The 13,969-nt window shown below is 44.0% G+C and overlaps 1 protein-coding gene across 3 annotated transcripts in view; it reads right to left on the bottom strand.

Moving 5' to 3' along the window:
* Positions 1-13,969, bottom strand: part of LOC129705222 (RNA-binding Raly-like protein) — a 546,381-nt gene that overhangs the window by 166,916 nt on the left and 365,496 nt on the right. The window lies entirely within an intron of this gene.

Here is a 13,969-nt window from a genome sequence, read left to right as displayed (position 1 = left end):
CATTTGCAGTTCTTTCTTTTACCATCAGTTTACCATCAGCTGGTAAACAACTTCCACTGATTTTCTCATGAGCCACTTGGTTCTAATTGAAACCCAACAAAAAGGAAAGGGAGCAAGAGGGAGAGAGGGAGAAAGAGATGGAGTGGAAGAGAGAGCGAAAGAGAGGAAAGAGGGGGGGAGATAGAGATGGAGACGGAGACCGAGACAGAGACAGAGACAGAGACAGACAGAGAGACAGAGAGACAGAGAGACAGAGAGAATGTAGTTGGGATTAGACATTCATCACCTGCTACGTGCACTTAAAAAGTGATATCTCTGTGCCTGATCATCGTACTCCTTAAATCAAGGAGAACAAAGTGTGAAAAGGAAGGTGTGAAGAATGTCATCGCTGCACCTGTTGCTTGTAACCCAGCATTAATGTCTACACTGTCAAATCTTTATTAGTTAATGCTCATTTCAGAACCATGAGGGAATGTTAAAATGAAGCATTCTCAGTGATTTGTATCAGCTCAAAAAAAAAGGCGCACTACGCTGGAAACCCAAAATCAAATAAAACAAATTCTGAAAAATCCTGGCTGGTCGAGCAGCGTCTATGGCGAAAGAGTCGTTGTTTTAGGTCTGTGATCCTGTGATTGAACTGAGAAAGGGAGTGAAACAAGGAAAAACAAGCACCTAGGCTACGCTGTTCTTTCTCTGTTCTGATGGAAGGTCTTCCGCCTGGAATGGTGATTGCTTCACTCTCCGCAGATGCCGCCTGACCTGCCCAGTATTTTCTGTTTTCTGTTTGATTTGGTTATCTAAAGCAACTGGGGCACAGATGGAAGGAAATTATATTAAAGTCACACTGAGGTCTTTTTTATATCTCATTTATAGCACATTCAGGTCTGGGTCCAATTCCCCAGGAAGTCCACATTAGCCTGATGAGGACAGGACAGATTCACCAGGGAGATACTGGGGCTTAATGCGCTGAATAAAGAAGGCAGCTTGCAAAGGCAGGGCTCATTTTCCCTTGAGTTTAAAATGATAAAAGGGACAGAGACTCTGATCTTTTTCAGCAGAGGAATTCTTAATATGAAGGAACAACCCAGAACAAATTAGAAGCACTTTGAAGATAAAATGATTCCTTTTCTGTAATAAAATAAGAAGCATGCTTGCAATCAAATAACTTAAGGAGCCACGGATTGAGCTACTAGATATAATAATGAGCAACACCATGCTTTTTCAAGGTGCTACTACAAGGGGCAAAAATTAGCTGCCCACTAGCAATACCACTCTCTCTCCAACACACCCCTACCCTGCAGTCATCCCTGGCGTTTGCTTGCTGTGCTGAACATGACTCCTCTGTATTGAGAGATCTGTGGGCCCTACATGACAGGGTTGAGAGATTTGGCAGACTATCGCTTAAATGGAAAGAGACTGAAAATGAATGAATACAGAGGGATCTAGATGTCCTTGTGCATGAAAAACAAAATTTTAGCAGACAGTTGCAGCAAGCACATAAATGGCTCAATGGGATCTATTGCAAAAAGATTTGAGTTGTAATGCTGTAATGCCCCTGTCCCACTTAGGAAACCTGAACGGAAACCTCTGGAGACTTTGTGCCCCACCCAAGGTTTCCGTGCGGTTCCCGGAGGTTGCAGGTGGTTGCAGGAGGTTGCAGGTAGTGGAAGCAGGTAGGGAGACTGACACAAACCTCCAGGAACCTCCGGAAATCGAACGGAAACGTTGGGTGGGGCGCAAAGTCTCCAGAGGTTTCCATTCAGGTTTCCTAAGTGGGACAGGGGCATAAGGTTCCCTTATGTAAGAAATAATCTAATAGTATTGAAGGCAGTCCACAGGAGATCAACCAGGCTAATTCCTCGCTCAAGAGGAATATCATATCAAGTGAAGTTAAATAGACTGGCGGGTCTGTATTCTTTGGAGGTCACAAGAATGAGAGGTGGTCTTATTGAGGCACAAGATGATAAAGGGGCACGACAGGGTAGAGGTGGAGATATTTTCACTAGTAGGAGCATATTGAATGAGGGATATGGTTGTAAGACAAGAGGCCTGTCATTTATAACCGAGGTAGCTTGAATTTATTTTCTTGCAGAGGATGGAGAATCTCTAGAATTCTTTATCCCATGGAATTGTGAGGTTCGATCAGTAGAAGTATATAAATTAGAGGTGGATGATTTTTCTGAAAGATTGGAGGATTAAAGGCTATGAGAAACTGGCACAGAGGAGGTGAGGCCATGGGTAGATCGCCCATGGTTATGTTGAATGCCAGGGCAGGTTGGAGGTGCAAAGTGCCTAGCCCTGCTTCTATTTTCTTGTGTTCTTGTACCCCAAGAACGGAGAAAAGCACCAAACTCCATGCACTCATTGCAAGTACTGTTGCTTAAGGAATCGGTGTACAATGCAACTCAGGATGCAAGCCCACCCCATTAAATCTTGAGAGGTTCAATGTTCACTTAATGTTCACTTGAGTGGCCTTTTGAACAACTTCTGCTTGGCAAGCCAAAATTTCCTGATGACAGTGGCTCTTTCCAGGTTCCACATCTGTAGCCTCAAGCCAATCGTGTTAAATGGTGTACGAGCTCTGTGAAGAAGCTGAGCAGTGTGTTGCATTTTCATTTTTTTGACAAAGGAAGCTGTGAAACGAGCCTAGCTAAGCTAAAGCAACAAAATGCTTCAGCACGACCCAACATCATTGATAAATATATCTGCCAGGTCTCCTGCCATTGAAATACTGGCGGACCCTATTTTGTGTGTCAGTATCATCAAGGGACGGGTCGATTAGAGCCTTAATAGGTTTTTTTTGGTCGCTCAGTGCTGAAGGCAGCATTTTGTATCTCTCCACAAGTTGTAGATTTACTGCCTCTACCATGAAGACAAGCAAGACAATAACTCAATCAATGAAGAATAAATCATTTCTTCCTGCATTTATCTCTGTAGAAAATTTCAAAATAAAATACTTCAAGGGGTAGTAAAAGAAAAAATGAGGCTGCGTTTTTGTCACCTTTGCAGAACATCTGATGTGGTTGAACGTGAATGCCCATACAACTCTTGATGGTTTTCCAATATTCTATACACAGCATATGCTTTGAATGTGGTAATGGCAATGTAGGGGAATTGAGCATCTGCAATGAATTAGACTTCTAGATCTCCACTGAAGATCTATAAACTCTTTGGACCTTTCTTCTCATGGAGGTATCTTGAAATATAGGGTATATTTGCAGAATAAAGGGTTGATTTCATTCAAAATGAGGAGGGAGTCATTCTCTCAAAAGGGATGTGATTGCTTGTAATTCCCAGCCTCGGAGAGTTGTGGTGGCAGTATCACTGAAGGCAGAGACTGCTGCACATTTAAACAACAAGAGTCATGAGGTACATGGATGTACATGGGCAAGTGGTGGATTTGCCATGATTTTGGTGTATGGTGGTATAGATCTGAGGAGCTGACTGGGCTGTTTCTGAAAGCATCACTGAGATATACAGTGCAGCAAACAGGCACCTGCCCATTGAGCCTGCACCTACTATCAATCACCCATTTACACCAATCCTACATTCATTCCATTTATTAATTCAACCCATATTCTCATCAACTCTCCCTGTTTCTACCAAAAACAGTGGCTGATTAACTTACCAACCCACATGTCTTTAGGATGCGAGACGAAACCGCACCCGGATGAAATCTAGACAGACACAGGGACGATATGCAAGCTCCACACAAGCAACATCTGTGGTGAGGATTGAACCCAGGTCTCTGAGGGAGTGGTTCTACTAGCTGCATCAATGTGTCACCCTTTTTGATTTAACAATAGGAAGCCAGCCAAAAGCCTAGTTTTTTGCTGCCTACACCGCCCTTCCTCAATGCAACTTGAAAAATAAAGTGTCAGGTTTTGGCAGAGAGCTTGATGGATCATTGATGAATTGGTGGGGTCTTGTGGTGCAGGGGATGTGCTTATTTGTCAGTTATAGGTTGCATGGAGTACCGGGATTTTATATTATTATTCAGGTCACTCCTGCCAGAAGAATCACATGGGGACAGACACAAAATGCTGGAGTAACTCAGCGAGGCAGGCAGCATCTCCAGAGAAAAGGAATGGGTGACGTTTCGGGTTGAGACCCCTTCTGCAGACAGAGTTGGGGGAGAGGGAAACTGGAGATATGGAAAGGTACAGAGAGATTGTAAGGTGTGAAAATGACAGATCAACATAGAAACAGAAACATAGAAAATAGGTGCAGGAGTAGGCCATTCTGATCTTCGAGCCTGCACCGCCATTCAATATGATCATGGCTGATTATCCAACAGTACCTGCCTTCTCTCCATACCCCCTGATCCCTTTAGCCACAAGGGCCACATCTAACTCCCTCTTAAATATAGCCAATGAATTACATTCTGTGGCAGAGAATTCCAGAGATTTACCATTGTGAAAAATGTTTTTCTCATCTTGGTCCTAGAAGATTTCCCCTTTATCCTTAAACTGCGACCCCTTGTTCTGGACTTCCCCAACATCGGGAACAATCTTCCTACATCTAGCCTGTCCAACCCCTTAAGAATTTTGTAAGTTTCTATAAGATCCCCCCTCAATCTTCTAAATTCTAGCGAGTACAAGCCGACAAATAGTAAAATTAATCAGGAGGACAATGAAACGTGTCGGAGAACTAGGGTGGGGGAGGGACGGAAAGAGGGAGAGGAGGGGAGGGAGGGAGGGGGAGGGAGAGGGAGGGGGAGCGAGGGGAGAGAGAGAGGGGGGGGAGAGAGGGGGAGAGAGAGGGGGAGGCAGAGGGAGAGAAGCAGAGGGAGAGGGAGAGGGAGAGGGAGGGAGAGAACATGGAAATAAGTGGGAAAAATTGAAATTATACATAGACTGGATGGGCTGAATGGTATCCTTCTATGTCGTAAGTAAATGCAATCTGACGGATCCAAAGCTTCTAGCAATTAAACATTAATCTCTTGATCTGCTTCGGAAAAAACAAAAGCATAGTAAAAAAAAACATATTTTACGCCTTCTTTTCATTTACTAGCATCGGCATTGGGGGACCTCTCGACTGAATGGTGGGTGGCAGGGGAGACGAGAGGTCTTGTGCTGAAATCTCCAGGAAAATGTCGAACCGCAGCGTGCAAGCCCACAGTGAAGCAACACGCATCCCTTGCCGTCTTTGAACAAGGTTTTAATCATTCAGGTGAGCAGCGACATCTGCACAGGTGCTGATAATTAAGTGATAACGATCTCATTCCTCAAAAGTGAATCCTTCTCCTCCCTGACCTTCCCTTCTTGCTACAGGCCCCAGGCAACACAACGATTTCTCGCACAATATTTTCGGCATGGACAGAATTATTCTCAATTTCCACCGGCTCCATATCTAGTTTACTTTCTTTCTCTCCCCGCTAACCTCCAGGCAGCCAAAATGAAATTGCGTTTCATTTTGAACACCCTGAAGGATTTTGATTAGCTCTGCTTTCACTGATATTAAGAGAATAACTGAAGTTACGAGTCCCCAGGAGTAAACACATTCCTTCAACATGCTGATAAGAACAGAGCTACAGCAAGCGAGGGAGACGGAGAATGGTCTGATGTGGGAATACCAATCCCTACAATAAAGCCACAAGAGATTTGTAAAACATTATCAGAAAAGAGCACTATCCCTTTCTATCAAACTTGTGAGAAATTTAATGAATTCAAACCCAGTGCAGTCCTGGGATTAAAGACACAGAAATTGGTTTTCAAAAAGATTACAAAAAAATAAAAATCAATGGATGAGAGATTTTCAAATATTTCATTGTGCTTTGTAATTCCAAGCCTACAGAAGTTTGAATGAGAGAGCCCAGTTTGAGTTTTTTTTTTAAAGAAAACAAACTACTGAAGGAACTCAGCAAGTCAAGCAGCATCTCTGGAGGCAGTGGGACGGTTAACAATTTTGGGTCCACAGTGGGGATGCAGGTTATTGACCACCCATCTTGCCTCCTCTGATGCAGTGAGACCCACTGAGTTCTTCCAGCTGTAGGTCTTTAGCTCCAGATTCCTCCATCGGCAGTGTCTTGTGTCTTCATGCATGGCGCGGGGTCCTGCGACTCTGCCCGGCTCGACCTGCGGACTCGGGAGCTGCGGACTCCGGCTGCGGGAGGTCCGGGCCGCTGAGGAGGAGGATGTTCACCGTCGGGGATCGGCGTCGGAGTCAGCGTTCCACTGGCCCGGCGTGAGGGCCTGAACATCGGGCCACCCGGGGCGGCGACTGCGGGTGCTCGGAAGGCCCCGACCATGGATGAACATCTGGGAAGATCGGAGGGGAGGCTGGCTGGACAATGGTGCCTTCCTCACCTTGGTGCCACTGTGTTGTGTTGTGTCGTGGACTTTCTGTGTTTGTGCTTTTTTTTAAATTCTATTTTATTTTTTTAATATGTTTTAATATTTATTATTTATTTATTTTTATGATACTGACTGTAAAGGGAAATTCATTTCGTTGTCTCTAATTGAGACAATGACAATAAATTTGAATACAATACAATACAATACAATAATTGAGCTCAAGGGTCTGGGGTGAGCTACAGATGACTCCTACCTCTTCCCAGATGAGCTGACGTTTGGTTGGGACAAGTGGGTTGTGGTACTAAATTTGCTGTCTGAATCTCTTGTCTTTCACCACCAGAGCCTCCAAGTGACGTGTGGAATCAGTGGTTCAAAGGCAATTGAGCTCAACTGTGTTGTCCTCAAGTGAGTTTCCATCTTTCCAGACTTCCTGGAATTGGCCTGAATTCTCAGGTTATTTGGCAATACAATGCTGCGAATATTTGAGTAAGAATATATAGTGGGCGATTTGTAATTTGATTCATTGAACAAATAATTATTTAGATCAATGGGAGATGGGTAAAAGTGCAAGAATCGCAGGTTAAGGTAGATGAGAGTTTGTAAAGTTGCCAACTGATGTGAGAAGGCGTGACATTGCGAGCTCTAGGTGTATCAACAGGGAGAGTGTTGGTGCCAAGGATGATTGGAGGCCAAATGTTATGTCACTATAATGCCCAGCCACAACAGACAATGCTGATGCCAACTTGCAAAATATTGGTTTGGACTGTGCAGAGAGACGGGCAGATGGGTCTGCCTGGTATTTGTGGATCTGTCACCAGGAATCCTTGGAGGCTCGGAGGAGAACATTTAACGTTATTGAATAAACAAATAAGAAGAAAATTTGGTCTTAGAAACGGCAAAGTATAATTTACTGACAGTTAGGGTGGTAGAGTAGCTGCTGCCTCACAATACAAGAGATGTGGGTTTCACCTTGACCTCGGGTGCTGCCTGTGAGGAGTTTGCACATTCTCCCTGTGACTGTGTGGGTTTCCTCCCACATCCCAAAGATGTGTGAGTTTGTAGGTTAATTGGCCAATGTAAAATTGAGCATCACGTGTTGGGGGTAGAAGCAAAAGTGGAATAATGGAGATCTAGTGTGAATGGGTGAACGATGGTCGCCATGATGGTCGTCAGTGGGGTGAAGGGTCTGGTTCCATGCTGTATCTGTAAAACTAAACTAAAACAAATACGGAGAATAACATCAGTGATGACGGATTTGGTCTTGCATGATGCCTCTTCTAGTTTAGACCTGCACAGATCCATCCTTTCTAAAATTCACATCGATTAATAGCTAGCAATGTACATGCATCTAATGCAGTTTTCGATACATCTGTGTGCTCCACAGTTCAGTTATGTCTTTATGTCAATTGCCTTAAGTGCCTCTGAAGCCTGCTGCAAATCGGATGCCAGTCGCTGGAGAGAAACCAGCACAACAGCTGAAGACATAAGTTTCCAGATACAGGCAACAGTCCACAGCTATTTGGCATATGGGATGGATACAGAGACCATGTGTGTGCCATATGGCTCATGCAGTTACATTTCTCCAAAAGGTGTTGAAGGACAAGCAAAATGCAAATATGACTCATTAGTATTAATAAAAACCACCCTGGCCACACTGGCAAGTGATAATTGAACAGATCAGTCATCTGAGAGCGAGAGAGAAAAAGCTAAAGTGAAAATAGGAAAAGGGAGAGAGAAAACAGAGAGTAAAGAGAGTGAAGAGGGAGAGTGAGAAAAACAGAAGGAAAGAGTGGGGGTGTTTCTCAACTCCTACCACATTTCAGGGACTAATAAAGGAGGTGGTCAAATTGGACAGATTTCTCCCCAGAATAGTTTGATTTTGATATTCCTAGCAACACACAACCAGCACAAGATTCTGATTACATTGTGGTTGATCATCAGTGTTTCCTCAAACAAGGCCACGTAACCAATGCAGCACAACTAACAAATCCCATCTATACAGCAGCTTGAAGATATTCAGGTTACCCAAAACCACGTCACAGGATGGCTATCGGGGAAAAGAAAGATCAACGCAAGGCCAAATAAGGTGATACGAGTTGAGCAGGGCAAACCTGTAAGTTGAAAGAAGGAGGAGAAATGGAGGGGACACGGGCAAGGTTACGTAGTGTTCTGGGCAGAGAGCTGATGGCTCACCAGCCAAAGGCACACAAGAGGCAAGGATCAGACAAATGTAAGTACCTCTGAGGGCTGAATTATAAATGTTCCCGGACTATATTTTCCCAACTCCCAAATAATCAATCTCTGTATGTGAACCTTCTCAGTGGGTGATGGCATGAGGTTGAGGGGGCAACGATAATGATACTTCAATGATATTTTGTTGCCACGTGTACCTATGGGCAGTGAAAGGCTTTGTTTTGCATACAACCCAGTAACATCACACAGCAGACCCCACTGAGGCAATACACAAGAGTCACCATATTTCTTGTGCCGCCAAAGTTACAAATGTTCACCCAACAGTCCTATCCTCTGCCTGTCACCGCACGTGGCAGCAGGTGACCCGCGCCCCCCTGTCAGTAGGTATGTTACAAAACCTACCTGAATCGTGGCTGAGCATCTGCCCCACCCCTTGTGTGTGATTTTGGCGCTGTTTGGAGGGGGCGGGTTTAAAACCCGATTTTTACTAGGCTGTTCCAATCGCAGATGTTCAGCCTAGTAAATCATTAACGGAGAATCGCTGCAAGACCCGGTCCCAAAAGCTATTATTAGTTTTATAGGCCTCGAATAGTAGATATAATAAATTTAAAAGCTCTCGTTCAGTTCGCAAGCTTTTGCAGCCCCAGGGTTTTATAAAGCAAACAATTAAAGGTATGTACCTTATTTTTACATTAAATGGGGCATGTATATAACCCTATAATTATAATTATCTATAACGAATAGCTCATTTTGGGCTTTTTATATCCCGCAGTATTTTTCTCGGCATTTGAGGGCACTAATCTAGCGCGCTGTCAACATTCTAAACCTGCGCGTTCACAGAAACCCACTAGAAAAACCGATTTAAATGGGCATTTATTTACAGCAATTGAACACTAAATTCCTTCCATTTGGCCTATAAATTAATGTAAATTAGATATAAAAATCATGTTATATTGTGAATTATTTGTGAATAATCTTTGGACACTTAGGCTATTTAAAAATGTTAATCTTTCCTTAAGAAATGTGCTTTTGACTATCCAAGATCACAGCTTTTTTGTAATGCCCATTGAAAATCAATAGGGAACAAGATGCTAATTTCCGAGTATGAAAATGGTCATAACTTTTTTAATACTTGAGATATGAAAGTGAATTAGGTGTCAAATTAAACTTATTGTTATGCTTTATCTGATGGGATAAATTGCAGACTTGATTTTTTTAATCTCAAAATTTTGTAACATGGCTACTGTCAGGTCCCCCTTAGTTCTCGGCAGCCCCCCCCCCCCGGTCGATGGTCCCCTCGCTCTTGACGGTCCCCCATGCTCTTGTTAGTTGCTCACAACGACCTTCTTCGCTCTTAGGTCCCAACAGTCATCAACAAGTCCTCTCCTGTCCTCACCAGGCTTTGCCACACACTCACATCAATCAGAATCATTGGATATCCAACAGAACCTGCAATCGTGGCTGACATTCCCATCCTTAATGCCACACAGCAATGCTAACCGCAGCACCGCAGTGTCCAGCCATAGCTATCGCAGGCTTCAGTGAGGAGTCAATCCTAATACTTGACTTCAATCTGATGTAGACCACCTTCATATAATAGAGTTCAGCAAAATATTGGGGTGGGTGGGTGAAATTGGATACATGGGTTCTAATTTGACACAGGGTCATCAACTTAAAAAGTCAGCTCTGTCTCTCACTCTCTCTGCAGATGCTGCCTGACCTGCTGAGTGTTTCCATCGTTTCAGATGGGATGCAGTGGATCAGGCACTTCATGGGAGTTTCAGCATTGCAGGCCAATGACACATGAGGTGGCCATGACCCTTTGTCCTCCTGGCAATAATGCTCGAAGACAGAGTGCACATTTCTGATGAGCAGCAAGAGAAAAGTCCAAAAATAGACTGAAATGCCATCTCATTGTCGGATCCATCTTTGTCCCATCCTGTTCGAAAACTGCAAGCCAAGGGAAATGCAGCCAATGGCTGAGATCCTTCTTGCCAAGGTAGAGCAGCCACTGTATTTTGCCACAGTGTGAATTAATTACAAAATGAAGGAATGGAATGGAATACTTTATTGTCACATGTGACAAGGCACAGTGAAATTCTTTTCTTGCATGCCCAAGGTATACAAATAGTGGCCACCTATGGGGCTGACAAAGTTGCAAAGTATGCCGGCTCCTCCTTTGTTCTCTCACCCCCCCCCCCCCCCCCCCCCCCCCACAATGGTTCCCCATTGTCTATTGTTCTCCCTCCCTCACTCCCCACCATCCATTTGTTCTTCTCCCTCCCTCACGATGGTCCCCCCATGCCGGGTCCTCCATTGTTCCCCCCCCCCCCCCCCCCCCCCCCCCCCCCCCCCCCCCCCCCCGGCGGTCAAGGGGAGATGATGGGCATGTTAGGGGACAATAAGTTGAAGGAGTATATCATGTTTTATATCATGGTAATACAAAATGTCTACAAAATAACCATTGAATGGTAAGAGTGAAATTATGGGCAATTGCTTCCATTCGTTTGTCAGAGCATTGAGTATAAAAGTTGGGAAGTCTTGTTGAAACTGTATGACACTGGATAGGCTGCATTTGGAGTGCAGTGCCCATTGCCCACCTTACTGGAAGGATATCGAGTTTTTGAATAAAAGACGTTGTGCGGATTTGAGGGTGTTAGCTACAAGGAGAGGTTGAGAAAAATTGGGGTTGTTTTCTCTGGAGCATCAGATGATGAGGGGTGTATATAAGAAGTATATACTATTAAGAGAGGCACATACATGGTAGATACTCAGAGTCTTTTTCCCAAGGTGGAAATATCAAGTAGCTTTAAGCTGAGCAGGAGAAAGGTTAAAGGGGATTTATGAGGCATGATTTCTTTACACAGAGAGTGGTAGTGTTTGCAACAGTCAGAGGAGATGGCAGAAGCAGTAATGATAGCAAAGTTTAAGAGACATTTGAAATGGTATTAGTTTAAATTGGCATCATACTCAGCACAGACAAAGTGCACAAGAGCTCTGTACCATTCTATGAATGTCAGTGTCACCGTCATCGATTTTACTTATTGGAAAATCTCAAGTGAATGCATTATGCTTCTATCCAACGTACCTTTCAAAAAAATGCTCCCTGCTCTTTCTCACTTCATTCCACAAGCACATTAACTGTCAGACCTCAGACAGAACCTTCCTCCAAAATATTTCTCTAAACACAAACAAGACTGAAATATCATACTGCTCCTGAATATTTACTGCAGTTCAAGTCAATCACAAACAAGTGTTTACACTTGTAAAGATGCTGCACACACTAAGAGTGTTGTCTCTGAAGTTCCTGTCGTCACAAAGGTTAGAGGGTCATGTCCAAGGTACATTACTGCTCAAAATCATCTTCAGCAATATAAGCCTAGACATCCCAGTGATCCGCAAAGGTGTGCTGGATTGGCCCTGATGCCTGGTGGGCTGGCAGCTCAGTCACTCAGACCTGGTAGCTCAGTCACTCAGGCCTGGTGGGCTGGCAGCTCAGTCACTCAGGCATGGTGGACTGGCAGCTCAGTCACTCAGGCCTGGTGGGCTGGCAGCTCAGTCACTCAGGCCTGGTGGGTTGGCAGCTCAGTCATTCAGACCTGGTGGGCTGGCAGCTCAGAAACTGCCAGAAATTCTACCCAAAACAGGTGAGAGACTCTGTGAGAGAGAAGGGGGAGAGGGTGGAGAATCAATTTTAGATATTTTTCATCTTTTTCTGCAGATCACAGCAATTAAGGAGGAAAGTCTATCCTGGCCTGGATCTCACAGGAAGCCAATGAAGGGAGGGAGAAAAATACTGGGGTGAGGTTTAATACTTGCAGGGGAATACTTACTGATGGGCCTAAGGGACTTCCTGGGCTAGTACAGGCCTGATGGGCCAAAGAGGCTAAAAAAATCTGATTGAAATCTCAGTGAAAGGCACTTTTTTTTTTTTACTTTCCCTGTCCTGGGACAGGCCTTTTGAGCCAAAATGCTCCTCCTGGGCTAATATGAGCATTTTGGGCAAAGGGGACTGGTTTCTCGACTAATAGGAGTCTTGTGGGCCGAAATTAGTGGTTTTAGGCAGGCCAAACAACTCATTTCATTTCATTTCCATTTCAATTTCAAGCACAGGGCAGGCCAAACAGCTCATTGCATTTTCATTTCATTTCCATTTCCATCACAGTTTCAAGCACTGGGCAGGCCGAACAGCTCATTGCATTTTCATTTCTTTTCCATTGCCATTGCAGTTTCAAGCACAGGGCAGGCCAAGCCAAACAGCTCATTGCATTTTCATTGCATTTCCATTGCCATTGCAGTTTCAAGCACAGGGCAGGCCAAGCCAAACCGCTCATTGCATTTTCCATTCATTTCCATTACAGTTTCAAGCACATGGCAGGCCAAACAACTCATTTCATTTTCATTAAGGGCTAACAAATCATTTATTGCAAGTACATTGCATACTCACAGTTCAGTTGATTCACAGCCTAGAGTGAGTCGTGGCCTCTCCCTCGCGATCTTGCAGAGTGACTGATGAGTCATGTTCAGAAATCCGGGGTTTTATAGTCCTGCCCCCCTCCCCCCCCCACCCCCTGGAAGGGGTGTTACCTTCATCGCGGTGATTGACAGGCGAGAGGTTTTTTTAAACGCCCATAACTTATTTATTTTTCATTGATGGGAAAAATCCTCAGGGCCTGTTCAGTGGAGGACTGTGAGTAAGATGGCCAAAAATCATGCTGATATATGGTAGCGTTTTTTCTAAAATCAATATACAGCGCAGGTAGGAAGTGGTCAAGATGAGACTTTTAATATAGATACCAAGCCAATTAACCTACAAAATTGTATGTGGGTGGACACCAAAGATTTCAGAGAAAACCCACGCAGGTCACGGGGAGAAAATACAAACTCAGTACAAACACCACACGTAGTCAGGATCGAACCCGGGTCTCTGGCGCTGTAGGGCAATAGATCTACCGCTAAGCCACCACACCGCCCGAATTAACAGATCTCATAGCTCTACTTTGAAGAACAACCAGAAATAATGTCCCCAATCCTGTGCAATATGATCCCTGAATCAACCATATTTAAAAAAAACAGATAAACTTGTCAAAATCACCCAACAATTTATGGGATTTTCCACAAAGAAACATATTTCAGAAAAGGGCATGGAAAGTAAAGTACAAATTCAGGTCTGTCGTCACCTCTCAAAACATTCCAGTATTTCAACAGCTCTGTTAAATCACTGCTGAACCATAGGTTGGCCTGTCTCAGCTTCTTCACTTCCTCCACATAACTGAGGACCCTCAACTGAGGGTTTCCTGCTTGGAAATAAAGCAAAACTTCCCGGTCCCTTGCAACCTGACAAGTAACAGTTTGAAATGGAATATAAAAGTTGGAATCAAAATGCAAGCAGCATGACGCTGTTATTTTGTCAATTGTAATTTTCCTTTCTAATACAAAGATTACAAGACGATAATAAACAAGCCTCAGTACCATTCAAG

Source organism: Leucoraja erinacea, chromosome 17 (genome assembly GCF_028641065.1).
Source record: "Leucoraja erinacea ecotype New England chromosome 17, Leri_hhj_1, whole genome shotgun sequence".
NCBI lineage: Eukaryota > Metazoa > Chordata > Chondrichthyes > Rajiformes > Rajidae > Leucoraja > Leucoraja erinaceus.
The sequence above is the reverse complement of the archived record's forward strand: the minus strand, read 5'-3'. Positions and strand labels throughout refer to the sequence as shown.